The sequence below is a fragment of the Ursus americanus genome, chromosome X (genome assembly GCF_024610735.1).
Source record: "Ursus americanus isolate L20-20 chromosome X, mUrsAme1.1.p, whole genome shotgun sequence".
Classification (NCBI taxonomy): domain Eukaryota; kingdom Metazoa; phylum Chordata; class Mammalia; order Carnivora; family Ursidae; genus Ursus; species Ursus americanus.
Genome location: NC_142164.1, coordinates 53,537,126 through 53,555,531, shown reverse-complemented (window position 1 = coordinate 53,555,531; position 18,406 = coordinate 53,537,126). Strand labels below are relative to the sequence as shown.

Here is an 18,406-nt window from a genome sequence, read left to right as displayed (position 1 = left end):
TTATCCTTTCTTTTACTAATATGATGTATCATGTTGATTTGTGATTAGTAAACCACACTTGCAACCCAGGAATAAATCCCAGTTGATTGTGGTGGATGATTTTTTTAAATGTATGGTTGGATTTGGTTTTCCACTATTTTATTGAAAATTTTTACATCTGTGTTCATCAGGGATATTAGCCTATAGTTTTTTTTTAGTGGTGTCTTTATCTGGTTTTGGTATCAGGGTAATGCTGGTTTCATAGAATTAATTTGGAAATTTTCCTTCCTTTTCTATTTCTCTCTCTCTCTCTCTCTCAGCAATTGTTTGAGAAGAACAGGTTTTAACTCTTCTTTAAATATTTTGTAGAATTGACCTGTTAAGCCATCTGGTCCTAGACTTTTGTTTATTGCAAGATTTTTTATTATTGACTCAATTTCTTTGCTGGTGATTTGTTTGAGTTTCTTAGTTCTTCTTGTTTCAGTCTTGGTAATTTATATTTCTAGGAATTTATCATTTTCCTCCAGGATTTGTTAGCATATAGTTTTTCATAATATTCTATCTTTTTTTGTTTTACATTTAACCTAATTTTATTCCTGCTTGCCTTGGGATAGGAAAAGCACAAGCATGGTGAGACCCCCTCCCTCACCCAGGAGAAAGGTTGCAGGTCCACACTGCAGGAGTCTGTAAAGTTTGGAGACTCAAAATGGGGTCAAATGCCTTAGATAAAAATGCTCGGTCACAGGCTGGGTGAACACAGAGTTCAGATGAAAACCGGGGAGACAAGAGTGACAGATTGGTTTTTTGTGAGGGTTCACTGAAGAGTGGGGGGTATGAACTTTCAGCTCTGACTACAGATTGGGGCTTCACCATTTTCATCCTTCCCATTGGTGCTGAGGGCCTTCAGGGAATAAAATAGCACCACATATTGCAATCTGGAGCCACTTATACCGAGCCCAGTCCCCTATCCAAGGGGGTGCAATTCCACCCAGGCAAAGACACCTGAGAATCAGTGCAACAGGCCCCTCTCCTAGAAGACCAGCAGGAACATCCAGGTAATACCAAGTTTACTGATCATAGAGAACTGCAAAATGTCAGCTCCTGGGGAAAATAGCATTCATGGGTTTTTTAAATTATTATTTATTATTATTATTATTCAATCTTTCAGGTTTTTTTCCTTTTCAGCTATTTTTTTATTTTATCAATTCTCTTTTGAGTCTTTTTAAGTTACTTTTATATTAAATATATATGGTTTCCTTTTATTGTATTCAATTATATATATATAATATATATGATAAGATAAATATATATAAAGAGATCTATAGAAAGAACAGGAGGCAGTACTCACTGCCAGGGATTTAATCAATATGGAAATAAGTAAGATGTCAGAACTAGAATTCAAAACAATCATTATAAAGATACTAGCTGGGCTTGAAGAAAGCATAGAAGACACTAGAGAATCCCTTACTGGACAAATGAAAGAACTAAAATCTAATCAGGTCAAAATAAAAAAGGCTATTACTGAGATGCAGACAAAAATGGAGGCTCTATTTGTTTTTCCTTCCCCTGCCTGGGATAGCTGTCACCATGATCATGCTGGAGGTGAACAACTGCATCAGCAAGGAGATACTTGCACCCAAGGTCAATAACGTGGCTGCCAATAACAAACCAGAAGCAGTAGAAGTAACATTTGCAGATTTTGATGAAGTCCTCTATCATATTTCAAATCTTAATTGAGACAAAACAAAAATGATGGTCTGTATTTCTTTGAAATTCTACAAGGAACTTCAGGCACATGGTTCTGATGAGTTATTAAAGAGAGTGTACAGGAGTTTCTTGGTAAATCCTGAATCAGGATGCAATGTCTTTTTGCTACCTGACCTTGAAAATCGGCCAGTATCCACAGATTCCATTGTGCATCAGGCTGGCATGTTGAAATAAAATTATTTTGCCTTTGCCTTTGAGAAATAATCCCAGATCCAAGAAGAGGGTGAGGAAGGAGAGAACAGGGCAGTTATCCACTATAGGGATGATAAGACCATGTACGTTGAATCTGAAAAGGACAGAGTCACAGTAGTCTTCAGCACAGTATTTAAGGATGACAACGATATGGTCATTGGAAAAGTGTTCATGCAGGCGTTCAAAGAAAGCTGCAGAGCCATCCCCACAGGTCCTCTTTTGCCACAGGGAACCTCCTCTGGAGCTGAAAGACACCAATGCTGCTGTGGGTGACAACATTGTTTACATTACCTTCACGCTGCTCCCTTGCCACACCAATGCCAGTGCCTGAGACAACACCATCAACCTGATCCATGTGTTCTGGGACTCTTCACTACCACACCAAGTGCTCTAAGGCCTATATTCACACACATAGCAGGCAAAATCATCTGACTTCCTCAAGGTACTGAACTGTGTATGTCTGATGCCAAGAAGAAAAAAAATGAAAACAATCACGGGGAAGATGTTTTCATCCCAGTAACTCTTAGGAACAGGAAGAGGAGGTGGGTGGAAACTGAAGGCTGGAACAGTTGCTATTGAATAATTATACCTCTTATTGTTGCACCTTTTCAGTTTCTTAAGGGATTCTACATTTTGGTTCCATTTTGTACACGTTTGGAAAATAATCTGCAGAAACAAGCTCTGCTTGCAAGGACTCATACTTCTCAAGAATTAAAAAAAGAAAAAAATTCCACTTGGTCAACTTAATTCCTTTTCTTTACCTTCATTCCCTTACTCCCCTTGCCTTCCTCCCCCTTTTCCAAGCCATTGCACTTTGCATTATGTTACTGGTCATGACTTGCAGAATAATGCAATCTTAACTTGTTTTCTCCTAAATATTTAAGTTCAAACTCTTGTATCAAAGAAATATGGTTAGGGTCATTAATAAAAGAAAATATTTCTATCTTAAAAAATGGAGGCTTTAACTGCTAGGATGAATGGGGAGGAAGAGAGAGTGAGTGATATAGAAAACAAAATGGAGAATAAGGAAGCTGAGAAAAAAAGAAAAACTACTGGATCACAAAGGGAGGATTCAAGAGATCAGCAATAAACTGAAATAATATTAGAATAATAGGGGTCCTAGAGGAAGAGGAGAGACAGACGGGCAGGTTTATTTGAACAAATTATAGATGAGAGCTTCCTTAATCTGGGGAAAGAAACAGATATTCAAGTCCAGGAAACAGAGAGAACCATGCTCAAAATCAATAAAAATGGGTCAATATCTTGACATATAATAGTGAAGCTTACAAATTTCAGAGATAGAGAAAATCCTGAAAGCAACTCAGGACAAGAGGTCCTTAACTAACAAGGGTAGACACAAAGACTGGCAGCAGACCTGTCCACAGAGACCTGGAAGGCAAGAAAGTACCAGCATGATATATTCAAAGTGCTAAATGAGAAAAATATGCAGCCGAGAATACTTTATTCAGCAAAGCTATCATTCAGAATAGGAGAGAGATTTTCCAGGACAAATAGAAACTAAACAAATTTTTGATCACTAAACCAGCCCTGCAAGAAATATTAAAGGGGGTCCTTTGAGCAAAAAATAGAGCATAAAAGTAACAAAGACTAAAAAAAGGAACAGAGACAATCTACAGAAGCAGCAACTCTACAGGTAATACAATGGCACAAAATTCATATCTTTCAATAATCACTCTGAATGTAAATGGACTAAATGCCCTAATCAAAATGCATAGTGTATCAGATTAGATAGAAAAACAAGACCCATCCATAGGTTGTCTCCAAGAGACTCATTTTAGACCCAAAGACACCTCCAGGTTGAAAGTGAGGGTGTGGAAAACTATTTATTATGCTAATGGACACCAAAAGAAAAATGGAGTAGTAATCCTTATATCAGACAAACTAGATTTTAAACCAATGACTGTAATAAGAGATGAAGAAGGACAGTGTATCATAATAAAAGGGTCTAGCCAATAAAAAGATCTAACAATTATATTTATGCCCCTAACTTGAAATCAGCCAATTATATAAACCAATTAATAACCAAATTAAAGAAACACATTGATAATAATACAAAAATAGTAGGAGACTGTAACATCTCACTCACAGCAATAGATCATCTAAGCAGAAGATCAACAAGGAAATAAAGGCTTTGAATCACGCACTGGACCAGACGAACTTCACAGATATATTCAGAGCATTTCATCCTAAAGCAAAAGAATGCACATTCTTCTCAAGTGCCCATGGAACATTCTCCAGAGTAGGCCACATACTGGGTTACAAATCAGGTATCAACAGGGAACAAAAGCTTGGGATTATTCCCTGCATATTTTCTGACCACAATGCTTTAAAACATGAACTCAATCACAAGAAAAAAAAATGGAAGGAACACAAATACATGGTGGTTAAGGGCATCCTACTGAAGAATAAATGGGTCAACCAGGAAATTAAAGAAGAATTACAAGAATTCATTGAAACAAATGAAAATGAAAACACAACTCAGAGCCTTTGAGATGCAGCAAAGGTGGTCCTAAGAGGGAAGTATATAGCAATACAGGCCCTTCTCAATAAACAAGAAAAGTCTCAAATACACAACCTAAGCTTGCAACTAAAGGAGCTGGAAAAAGAATAGCAAATAAAGCCTAAATCCAGCAGGAGAAGAGAAATAATAACGATTAGAGCAGAAATCAATGAAATAGAAATCAAAAGAACAGTAGAACAGATCAACAAAACTAGGAGCTTGTTCTTCAAAAGAATTAATAAGATTGATAAACCCCTAGCCAGACTTATCAAAAAGAAAAGAGAAAGGACCCAAATAAATAAAATCATAAATGAAAGAGAAGAGATCACAACCAACACTGAAGAAATATGAACAATTATAAGAGCATATTATAAACAACTACATGTCAACAAGTTAGGCAATCTGCAGGAAATGGATGCACTCCTAGAAACAAATAAACTACCAAAAACTGAAACAGGAAGAATTAGAAAACTTGAACAGGCCCATAACCAGCAAAGAAATTGATTCAGTAATCAAAAATCTCACAACAAACAAGAGTCCAAGATTAGATGGTTTCCCAGCAGAATTCTACCAAACATTTAAAGAAGAATTAATACTTATGCTTCTGAAGCTTTTTTCAAAAAATGGAAGAAAAACTTCCAAAATCATTCTAAGAAGCCAGCATTAACTTGATTCCACCAAAAAGGAGAATTACAGACCAATGTACCTGATGACTATGGGTGCAAAAATTCTCACGAAGATACTAGTCAATAGGATTCAATGGTACATTAAAGGGATTATTCACCAGGGCCAAGTGGCATTTATTCCTGGGCTGCAAGGGTAGTTCGACATCTACAAATCAATGTGATGCACCATATTAATAAAAGATAGGACCAGAACTGTATGATTCTCTCAATTGATGCAGAAAAGCAATTGACAAAATACAGGATCCCTTCTTGATTAAAACTCTCTGCAGTGTAGGGATAGAGAGATCATACCTCAATATCATAAAAGACATGTATGAAAACCCAAAGCAAATATCATCCTCAACAGGGAAAAACTGAGAGCTTTTCCTCTAAGATCAGGAACATGACAGGGATGTTCACTCTCATGACTGTTGGTCAGCATAGTATTGGAAGTCCTAGCCTCAGCAATCCAACAACAAAAGGAAATAAAAGCCATCCAAATCTGCCAAAAATAAGTCAAACTTTCGCTCTGCACAGATGACATAAAACTCTATGTGGAAAACCCAAAGGACTTCACCCAAAAATTGCTAGAACTCATACAGGAATTCAGGAATGTTGCATGATCTAAAACCAATGCACAGAAGTCAGTTGCATTTCTATACACTAACAGTGCAACAGAAGAAAGAGAAATCAAGGAATTGATCCCATTTACAATTGCACCAAATATCATAAAATACCCAGGTATAAACCTAACCAAAGAGGTAAATGATCTGTAGTCTGAAAATTATAGAACATTTATGAAATAAATTAAGGAAGACACAAAGAAATGGAAAAACATTCCATGCTCATGGATGGAAAGAATAAATATTGTTAAAATGTCTATGCTGCCCCAAAGAATCTGCACTTTCAATGCAATCCTTATCAAAATACCATCAACATTTTTCACAGAGCTGGAATAAATAATCCTAAAATTTGTGTGGAACCAGAAAAAACTCTGAATAGCCAAAGGAATGTTGAAAAAGAAAACCAAAACTGGTGGAATCATAATTCTGTACTTCAAGCTATATTACAAAGCTGTAATCATCAAGACAGTTTGGTACTGGCACAAAAACAGATACATAGATTATTGGAACAGAATAGAGACCCCAGAAATATACCCTCAGCTCAATGGTCAACTCATCTTCGACGGAGTATGAATGAGTACCCAATGGAAAAAAGACAGTCTCTTCAACAAATGGCGTTGGGAAAATTGGGCAGCCACATGTAGAAGAATGAAACTGGGCCATTTTCTTACACCATACACAAAAATAAACTCAAAATGGATGAAAGACATAAATGTGAGATAGGAATCCTACAAAATCCTAGAGGTGAACGCAAGCAGCAACCTCTGTGACCTCAGCCACAGTAACTTCTTGCTGGACACATCTTCAAAGGCAAGGAAAACAAAAGCAAAAGTCTTGGGACTTCATCAAGATAAAAGCTTTTGCACAGCAAAGGAAACAGTCAACCAAACCAGAAGACAACCTACAGAATGGGAGAAGATATTTACCAGTGTCTCATCAGATAAAGGGCTAGTATCCAAAATCTATAAAGAACTTATGAAACTCAACACCCAAAAACCAAATAATCCATTCAAGAAAAGGGCAGAAGACATGAACAGACATTTCTCCAAAGAACACATAAAATGGCCAACAGATGTATGAATAAATGCTCAACTCAGAATCAGGGAAATAAAAATCAAAAACCACAATGAGATACCACCTTACACCAGTCAGAATAACTAAAATTAACAAGTCAGGAAATAGCAGATGTTGGTGAGGATGTGGAGAAAAGGGAACACTTTTTCACTGTTGGTGAGAATGCAAACTGGTACACGTGCTCTGGAAAACAGTATGGAAGTTTCTCAAAAAGTTAAAAATAGAAGGGGGAGGGGAAAAGATGGAGGAGGAGTAGAGGACCCTTTTTTCAGTTGGTACCCTGAATGGAGCTGGATATCTACCAAACCATACAGAACACCCACAAAATCAGCCTGAGATGTAGGAAGATACATCTGGATCTCTACAGACGAACATCTCCAGCACTGAGTATTGAGGTACAAAGCAGGGAGCCTTGAATCCACGCACAGTTTTCAGAAGATAAACAGAAGGGGGAGGGAGCCATCACGCTGGGGCCCCGGGAAGCAGTAGCCTCCTGGACTGGGTTGTGGGCCAGACTCCTGGACTGGCACCCGCTAGAAAGCAGACTGAGACCGTGAGCCGGGGAACGTGCCCACGAACAGACAGAAAACTGGAGCTCTGGAGTGCACACTTGAACTAGACTGAAAGTGGGAGCTCGGGAGCGCACACCCAACCAGACGGAAAGCCAGCGCTCCAGAGCACAAGCGAACCACACTGAAACAGGGAGGTCAGGAGTGCGCGAGGGAACTGGGGGCGGCTGGCGGTGTTAGAAGCACAAAGGAAAGAGACATGCCAGCCCTGGAAGTGAGGGCTGGGAGAGTGGTTGTGGGGCACACATCCCGGGATGCTGTGGGGTTTTTAGTGGCACCAACAGAACCAGAGTTAAAGTGGCCAGGAGACCTCAGTGGAGAGCAGACTGCGATCTCTCTGTTCTGAAACAGAGGCTAGGATACAGCCACTGATGCTCTGACTCTCAGAAGAATCACAGAAAACCCCAGGGAAAGCTGCCAGAGAACAAAAGCCTGGAAATACTGGTTCACATTGTGCCTATTCCCATCCCCCCTCGCAGGGGAAGGGGCAACTCTACCCAAACAGGGTTACCTATGTATCAGTGTGGCAGCCCCATCCCCCAGAAGGCAGGCTGAAAAATCAAGAAGCCCACATCCCTAAGATCACTATAAAACAAGTGCACACTGCCTGGGTCCTGGTCAATAATTTGGGCTCTGGGCATCCCTGCAACCTCTCCTCATCACAATGATGATGAGGAGGAACCCTCAGCAAAAAAAAAGGACACAGAGACTATGGCCTCTACCACAGAACTGATGGATATGGATATAACCAAATTGTCAGAAATGGAGTTCAGAGTAACAACAGTCAAGAAGATGTGTAGGCTTGAAAAAATATTAACAGAAATATTAATGAGAATATAGAATCTCTAAGGGAGAAATGAGAGCAAATCTGGCAGAAATTAAAAATGTTATCAATCAAATGCAATCTAAACTACATGCGCTGATGGCCAAGGTAAATGAGGCAGAAGATCGAATTAGTGAATTGGAAGATGGGATGGTAGAAGAGAAAGTAAAAACAGAAACTTGGCTCAAAGAAATCCAATTTTAAGAATGTAGATTATGGGAGGGGCGCCTGGGTGGCACAGCGGTTAAGCGTCTGCCTTCGGCTCAGGGTGTGATCCCGGTGTTATGGGATCGAGCCCCACATCAGGCTCCTCCGCTATGAGCCTGCTTCTTCCTCTCCCACTCCCCCTGCTTGTGTTCCCTCTCTTGCTGGCTGTCTCTATCTCTGTCGAATAAATAAAATCTTTAAAAAAAAAAGAATATAGATTATGGGAGACTACTGACTCAATGAAATGTTCCAATGTCAGAATCATTGGCATCCCCAAGGGGGTGGAGAAAGAGAGAGGTCTAGAGATCTTTGAACAAATCGTAGCTGAGAACTTCCCTAATCTGGCAAAGGAAACAAGCATTCGTGTCCAAGAGGCAGAGAGGACCCCTCCCAAGATCAATGAGAACAGACCTACACCACGTCACGTCATAGTGCAATTTTCAAATATTAGATCCAAGGTTACAGTCTTGAAAGTGGCCAGGAGGAAGAAAATCCTTACATACAGAAGGAAGAATATCAGAATAACATCAGACCTGTCTACAGGGACCTGGAAGGCCAGGAAGGGTTGGCAAGGTAATTTAAAAACTCTAACTGAGAAGAACATGCAGCCAAGGAGCCTTTATCCAGCAAGTCTGTCATTCAGAATTGATGGAGAGATAAGGACCTTCCAAGATCGGCAGAAACTGAAAGATTTCGTAACCACCAAACCAGCCCTACAGGAGATATTAAGAGGGGCTTCTATAAAAGTAAAGAGTACTCAAGAGTGATACAGAACAGAAATTTACAATCTGTAGAAACAAAGACTTCACAGGAAACATGACATCATTAAAATCATATCTCTCAGTAATCACTCTCAATGTGAATGGCCTAAATGCTCCCTTAAAGTGCCACAGGGTTGCAGATTGGATAAAAAGACATGACCCATCAATTTGCTGTCTACAAGAGACTCATCTTGAACCTAAAGATACGTCCAGGCTGAAAGTGAAGGGATGGAAAACCATTTTTCATGCCAATGGTCCTCAAAAGAAAGCTGGGGTAGCAATTCTTATATCAGACAGATTAGATTTTAATCTAAAGACTGTAGTTAGAGATATAGAAGGGCATTATATTATTCTTAAAGGATGTATCCAACAAGTGGATATGACAATTATAAATATCTATGCCCCCAACAGGGCAGCAGTTAGATACACAAGCCAACTCTTAACCAGAATAAAGAGACATATAGATAATAATACGTTAATAGTAGGGGACCTCAACACTCCACTCTCAGCAATAGACAGATCAACTAAGCAGAAAATCAACAAAGCAACAAGAGCTTTGAATGACATACTAGACCAGATGGACCTCATGCATATATACAGAACACTACACCCCAGAACAACAGAATACTCGTTTTTGAATGCACATGGAACTTTCTCCAAAATAGACCATTTACTGGGTCACAAAACAGGTCTCCACCGATACCAAAAGACTGAAATTATTCCCTGCATATTCTCAGACCACAATGCTTTGAAACTGAAACTCAATCACAAGGAAAAATTTGGAAGAAACTCAAACACTTGGAATCTAAGAACCATCCTGCTCAAGAATGATTGGGTAAACCAGGTAATTAAGGAGATTAATCAATTTTTGGAGACCAACAAAAATGAAAACACATTGGTCCAAAATCTATGGGACACTGCAAAGGTCGTCCTAAGGTGGAAATACATAACCATCCAAGCCTGCCTCAAAAGAATAGAAAAATCTAAAATGCAGTTTTTATATTCTCACTTCAAGAAGCTGGAGCTGGAACAGAAAAACAGGCATAACCCAAGCACGAGAAGGCAGGTGATCAAGATTAGAGCAGAGATCAATGAATTAGAAACCAGGAGCATAGTAGAGCAGATCAACAAAGCTAGAACCTGGTTTTTTGAAAGAATAAATAAGATCTATAAGCCACTGGCCAGACTTATTCAAAAGAATAGAGAAAGGATCTAAATTAATAAAATTATGAATGAAAGAGGAGAGATCATTGCACACACCAATGAAATAGGAAGGGTCATTAGAAGCTTTTATCAACAGCTTTATGGCAATAAATTAAACAACCTGGAAGAAATGGATGCCTTCCTGGAAACCTATAAACTACCAAGACAGAAACACGAAGAAATTGATTATTTAAACAAACCAATTAAGTATGAAGAGATTGAAGGAGTGATTAAAAACCTGTCCAAAAACAAGGGTCCAGGGCCTGACAGATTCCCCAGGGAATTCTACCAAACATTCAGAGGAGAAATAATACCTATTCTTCTGAAGCTGCTTCAAAAAATAGAAAGAAAACTACCAAACTCATTCTATGAGGCCAGTATTACCTTGATCCCCAAGACAGGCAAAGACCCCATCAAAAAGGAGAATTATAGACTGATTTCCCTGATGAATATGGATGCCAAAATTCTCAACAAGATCCTAGCTAATAGGATCCAAAAGTACTTAAAAGGATTATCCATCAAGACCAAGTGGGATTCATCCCTGGGATGCAAGAGTGGTTCAATATTCACAAATCGATCTGTGTGATAGATTATATCAACAAGAAAAGAATCAAGAACCATATGATCCTCTCAATTGATGCAGAAAAACCATTTGACAAAATACAGCATCCTTTCCTGAAAAAAAAAAACCCTTCAGAGTGTAAGGATAGAGGGTACATTCCTCAATTTCATAAAAACCACCTATGAAAAGCCTACAGCGAATATCATTCTCAGTGGGGAAAAGCTGAAAGCCTTTCCCTTAAGATCAGGAACACGACAAGGATGCCAACTCTCGCCATTATTACTCAGCATAGTACTAGAGGTCCTTGCAACAGCAATCAGACAACAAAAAGGGATAAAAGGTATCCAAATTGTCAAAGAAGAAGTCAAACTGTCTCTCTTCGCGGATGACATGATATTCTATGTGGAAAACCCAAAAGACTCCACCCCCAAACTACTAGAACTTGTAGAGTGATTCATTAATGTGGCGGGATACAAAATCAATGCTCAGAAATCAGTAGCATTTCTATACACAGACAGCGAGACTGAAGAAAGAAATTAGGGAATCCATTCCATTTACAATAGCACCAAAAATCATATGTTATCTTGGAATTAACTTAACCAGACATGTAAAGGATCTATATTCTAGAAACCACAAATCACTCTTGAAAGACATTGAAGAAGACACAAAACGATGGAAAAACTTTCCATCCTCATGGATTGGAAGAATAAACATAGTTAAAATGTCTATGCTACCCAGAACAATCTACACTTTCAATGCCATCTCGATCAGAATACCAATGACATTTTTCAAAGAACTGGAACAAGCAGCCCTTAAATTTGTGTGAAACCAGAAAAGGCCCCGAATCACCAAGGAATTGTTGAAAAGGAAAAACAAAGTTGGGGGCATCACATTGCCAGATTTCAAGCTATACTACAAAGCTGTGATCACAAAGACAGCATGGTACTGGCACAAAAACAGACACATAGAGCAATGGTACAGAATAGAGAACCCAGAAATGGACCCTCGGCTCCTTGGGCAACTAATCTTTGATAAAGCAGGAAAAAACATCCAGTGGAAAAGACAGTCTCTTCAATAAATGGTGCTGGGATAATTGGACAGCTATATGCAAAAGAATGAATCTTGACCACTCTCTCACACCATACACAAAGATAAACTCCAAATGGATGAAAGACCTCAATGTGAGACAGGAATCCATCAAAATCATAGAGGAGAACATAGGCTGCAACCTCTTTGAACTTGTGGGACTTCATCAAGATAAAAAGCTTCTGCACAGCCAAGGAAACAGTAAAAAAAAAAACTAAGAGGCAGCCCACGGAATGGGAGAATATATTTGCAAATGACACTACAGATAAGAGACTGGCATCCAAGATCTACAAAGAAGTTCTCAAACACAATACACGAGAAACAAATAGTGAAATCAAAAAATGGACAGAAGATTTGAACAGACACTTTTCCAATGAATACATAAAATGGCTAACAGACGTATGAAAAAATGTTAAAAATCATTAGCCATCAGGGAAATTCAAATCAAAACCACATTGAGATACCACCTTACACCAGTTAGAATGGCAAAAATGACAAGGTAAGAAACAACAAATGTTGAAGAGGATGTGGAGAAAGGGGATCCTTGTTACACTCTTGGTGGGAATTCAAATTGGTACAGCCACTTTGGAAAACAGTGTGGAGGACCCTCAAAAAGTTAAAAATAGAGATTCCCTATGACGGTGCAATTGCATTACTGGGTATTTAACCCAAAGATACATACATAGTGAAGAGAAGGGTCATATGCACCCCAATGTTCATCGCAGCATTGTCCACAATAGCTAAATTGTGGAAGGAGGCGAGATGCCCTTCAACAGATGACTGGATTAAGAAGATGTGGTCCATATATACAATGGAATATTGCTCAACCATCAGAAAGCACAATTACCCAACATTTGCAGCAAGATGGACGGGACTGGAGGAGATTGTGCTAAGTGAAATAAGTCAAGCAGAGAAAGACAATTATCATTTGGTTTCACTCATTTATGAAACATAAGAAATAGCAGGAAGATAGGTAGGAGAAACAATGGAAGAATTAAGGGGGGTAAACAGAAGGGGGAATGAACCCTGAGAGACTATGGACTCTGGGAAACAAACTGAGGGCTTCAGAGGCGAGAGGAGTGGGGGGCTGGGATGGGCTGGTGATGTGTATTAAGGAGGGCACATATTGCGTGGTGCACTTGGTGTTATACACAAATAATGAATCATGGAACATTACATCAAAAACGAAGGATATACGGTATGATGATTAACATAACATAATAAAAAAATTATTTAAAAAAGTTAAAAATAGAACTACCCTACAATCCAGCAATTTTACTTCTAGGTATTTATCCAAAGGATAACAACACAGTGAATCAAAGGGGCACCCACACCCCAATGTTTATAGCAGGAATGTCCACAATAGCAACAATATGGATAAAGCCCCGCTGTCTATCAACAGATGAATGGATAATGATGAAGTGGTATATATATACAATGGAATATTACTCACCCATCAGAAAAAGAAATCTTCCCATTCACAACCACATGGATGGAACTGGAAGGTATTATGCTAAGTTAAATAAGTCAGACAGAGAAGTACAATTATCTTATAATTTCACTCATATGTGGAATTTAAGGAAGAAAACAGATGAACATGGGGGAAGGAAGGGAAATATAAAATAATATGAAATCAAAGAGGGAGGCAAGCCATCAGAGACTCTTAAGTATAGGAAACAAACTGAGGATTGCTAGAATGGAGGTGGGCTTGGGGATCAGGTAACTGGGTCACAGGTATTAAGGAGGGCACTCGATGAATGAGTCCTTGTTGTTATATGTAACTGATGAACCACTAAACTCTACCTCTGAAACTAATAATACACTGTATGTTAATTAATTGTTTTAAAATAAATTAAAGTTAAAAAATACAGTAAATTAAAAATATGTCTTATCATGTACAACTTTAAAACTACAATAATGTACCTTATTTACTTCCATGCACACAAAGCTAGTATTACCATATTTTAAAAATCTAAACACAGGTAAGTCTTCTAAGAACATTATATAATAAAATAATTCATAATGTTTCTTTATAGATTGATCAATCACCTCCAAAATACATATTCCTATACACAGTGATAGTTTTACTTAAAATAAATACTTCAGTAAATTAAGTACATGGACAGCTTTTGGATGAGCTGACATTTATATATTCAGCTAAGTAGGCAACAAGCCATAATGTCAAATGGGAAAAGTGTATTTACAAATAATTTTCAAAAACGAAGCTAACTTTGATAATTAAATACAGGGAATACACTGATTTGCTATGACAAATGAAATGTGATGTAGTAACACTTCACTCTAAAGAATGCATACCAGAACATATATAAATAGTGTATGAATCTTATTAAGGGTAGCTTACTACAATAACCCTGGCTAAATAGAAGTGTATATGTGAAGCTCTAAGTGTGGTATATCTTTTGCCACTTACTTTTGTTACCTTGAGGTTCATAACACATGTCTACCAAATTGAGCGTTCATTTTCAGTTGCTGCTGTTACCATGTATTTTGAGAAATGTGCACAGTATTCAAAACTTAAAAATACTCATGAATGAGATATGTTTTAGGAAAAAAATAAATATTTTCATGCAATTATTTATGGACGATTTCACTACATACATTTGAAGGCAAGATTTTTGTTTCCTGTAAAACAGATCATTATTCTTAAGAGAATGTTTTTTAGTTTTCTTAGTGAATTTGTTTTGTGTCCTCTTGCATTGCATTATTTTGCTGTATTCTTTCTTTTGTTTGTAAATGACATGCCAGTTAAAATGGAAACCATCTCACGTGTAGAAAAGAAGTCAGGATTTTAAAAACCAACACTAGTAAAATCCATTCTAAATGACACCATCTGATTCAAGTAAAAAAATGACTTAAACAATACTAATAAAAAAACAAAACACATTTCATGAAGAATACAAAGAGTAATGTCTGCTAAGTGTTTTAGTGAACATGTCTCAGAATGCTGATGTATGTCTTATGAGGAATCTGAGGGGAAGATTTCATAGCAGAAGGTGTTAAAGTGGCTTGTATCGACTTAAGTGGGGGCCCAACTGGGCTGTGAAACTATGGCATGCCTATGGATTCAAGCTTTTTTGAAAAGAGGAACTCCCCACTGTTGTTCAGACATCCTTCCTCATTTCCTCTCCCCCAAAGCTTCTCATCCTCTACTGACTTAGTTCCCAGAATTTCAGAACTTTCTTTCCCCCTAAATAACTTGTCCATGTAACTGGTGTAAGTATTTTCCTTCTCAACTTGTGCATTGTTCCTTACCTCACAACAAAACTGATTTATGAGAAAACAGTCCTCCCCTCCACCCATAAACTGGCTATCTCAAAAACATTGATACAAGGCTTCTAATTGAGATAAATTTGCCTTTCCTCTTTCCTGTTTTTCTCAGCTTACTGACTTTGATATGAAACTTTTCAATTCTAGTTGGGACACTGAGTTATTCAAGTCATTTAATTTATCAACAACATCAGTAGGTTCATGTTGTGAATTAAGTTGAATAGTTCCTGCCATAAAAGAATCAAAGTCAAATCCCTATTTCTTTTCCCCTTTCTTTTCTAGGCAGTTACTATGATGCATCCTCTACAGCTATCTTGGCTTTAACCAATCCATTCCTTTCACATTTTGACTTGCTTTTCCTATCAGATTTTTCTTTGCTTTGTTATTTCCAATTGGAAAGATCTATAGTAAGTTTGGTTTCATGATAATGGTTAATTTCACTCTCTCTGAAAACCAAGTTATCTAAATATGATAATGACCTTGTTTTGTAGTTACAAGTATGGCTACACTCCAGATCACAATATTTGTTTTCATGATGATCTGGGTACTGCCAACAAGGCTCAGTAGAGTACGTGGTATAAAAACAGAATCCTTAAAATACTTTTCATGATCTGCATCCAAATACTTTTGAGGATCTACTTGTACTTCTTCATCAGGGACATCAGACAGACCTCTTGGGTTAAGCTGAAATTCATCAATATCAAAGTTGTTATGTATAGGCCAATCATGCTCTGAAAATTGACAATCATGTTACCTTTTCCAGTTATAAATATGACCATGAGTTTCATCCATAAGCAAAATATCATCGACTTCATCTTCAATATGAAAATGATGACTTGAAATTGGCTCATCCATTGGAAAAGAATATATGCTCATGTAAGGATGTGAAGGTGCCTCTGCTGTCAACCGATCTAGGGGGCTAAATGTCAAAATTTGGTCCAGGAAATCCAGGGCTTCTTGACTAATTCCTGGAAGCAGCTGAGTTAAAGGTTTGTGTGGCTTTGTCACATCATTTCTAACATAAACTGGAATTACACTGAGAAGCTCCTGATGATCTATCTACCTCACGTACAACAGGAATAGATTCTAAAATCAGCTGCATCTGTTCATGTTCGCCTGCAAAGAGGGTTTTACCAGTCAGCATTTCAGCAAATATGGAGCCTGCAGCCCTATTAGGAGAAAGTAATAGATGTGGAGACCTGTACCTTTTGGTAACCAGTCCTTCAGAAAGATGACCGCTATAGGAATAATGGAGATCCATGGTCCATTCAAGACCAAAATCATCTATCTTCAGTACCAAGTCTTTATTATTAATGATAAGTTTAGCTGGTTTGAGATTTCTGTGCTGTACATTTGCAGAGGAATATATTTGAACCCACAAAACAGCTGATATATGAAAAGCCTGGCATGCTTTTCCAGTAAAGGTCCTTGCTCTAGCACATTAGCCAAATCTGTCTCAACATACCCCTGAACAATGTAAACACTATTCAATTCAGTAAGAGAACCTGCATCATCTGTTAACTGGCTTCCACTAGGACCAAGAATTTCAAACACAAAACGTTATTATGGTTAAGTCTTCTAATAATTCTGATTTCACATAGAGCATGTTTGGCACTCTGGGGATCAGCAGGACAATTTTCTTGATGGTTACTCCTTTGTCAAAGTAATTGTCAGCAGCAGAAAAAAAGCAAGCCATTTCCTCCACAACCCAATGGCTTTAAGTCTATATAACTAGAGTCCAGATCAAAACCATGAATTTTCATGAGACTTTAAAATTTATCTGCCATTTTGAAAACTTTACTATTGTCTTTTCCTTTTGAATTGAGTGTGTAAACAAGGAATAAAACTGACATAAAAAGGAAAGATCTTCCAAAAAAGGAAAAAAAATAATTTTGCTTCCACAGCATGATGATTTCTTGATGTTCATTGTATATACCACCAGGTCCATTGAGTTCCCCTTAGACTTAAAGCTCAAAAAGCTCTACTCATATTGAGATTTAAAATATTGTGGTACTCATAGATCAAGAAAGGGGCAACAACTCTGCAGACATGTAAAGAAAACACTCAAGAAATTCAAACAGAACAAAATGGCATGTTGTGCATTCAGATTTACTGTGCTAAATGATTTAACTTTCAACAAAAATGTGAACAAATATGCACATAACAGTCTTCTATGAACATTCTCCTCACAGTGCAGATACATTTAATGTTGAACTGGTCCTGAGCATCATCATTATAAGGTTCTGGTAAGCACTATTTCTGTTTTGCATCTTTTCTTCCTTTGTTATATATTTCAACAGGAAGCCCTGGTGGTTGTTGGTTAACACAAGATGACTTCTGTTAACGATCAGGTGGCTCCAGCTCAACACAATTACAACAATCACAATCAAAGCTACTGTCCATCTTACTCTGATACAACAAGACTTCTCCAGCTCATTGAGGGAGTGCAGGGCTTGCAGACAGCCCACAGGTCTCTGGCTGTTCTGGCTTCAGCAGTCTTTCTAAGGATCACTTTGCCAATCACCACTATGTAACCCCAACCTAAGAGAGAGAGCCCATAATATTCTCTTAAAATTATTTGTATTTTTTGAGGTTTTGGTCACACTTCTTGCCTTCTTTATATGGCCTCTTCTCTCCCTTTACTTGTGGAGTTCGTTATGTTAGTCTTCAGGTCAATTCCTGGGGTATCTAGGATGATTTGACAGTTATCTAGTTGTGTTGGTAGGAAAGGTGAGCCTAGGGTCCTCCTCCTCTACCACCATCTTCTTGCTCTCAATATTTATGTTTGATCAAGGAATTGGCCTATTTATGTCAGAGCAGAATTTCATTCATATTGTGCATATGTGCTTTCAATGTAGTTGCAATTCTCAAAGTCTTTGCAGTGATTTTGAGATCTCAACTTGGTATGCATTACCTGGGACATTCTGTTGCTTAGCAGTGGTTTAGTTTAGATCTCAAAGTCTTTGGTTTGCAGATGAAGATCAGATCTCCATGCATGCACAGTTCAGAATTAATACCAGGGTTTCATAAGCAACTTTATAGGCTCACTGTCTTGATTTCATCTCTCTTCCTAATCTCTCCTGTGA

At 38.0% G+C, this 18,406-nt stretch overlaps 1 protein-coding gene and 2 pseudogenes across 1 annotated transcript in view; 2 read left to right on the top strand and 1 right to left on the bottom strand.

The window, feature by feature from the left end:
* The window catches only part of DACH2 (dachshund family transcription factor 2), an 813,807-nt gene that overhangs the window by 491,348 nt on the left and 304,053 nt on the right, over window positions 1–18,406 (top strand). The gene's annotated exons all lie outside the window — the stretch shown is intronic.
* Window positions 1,567–2,458, top strand: LOC123777457 (actin-related protein 2/3 complex subunit 2 pseudogene; annotated as a pseudogene).
* LOC123777448 (mitogen-activated protein kinase 6 pseudogene) lies at window positions 14,976–17,107 on the bottom strand (annotated as a pseudogene).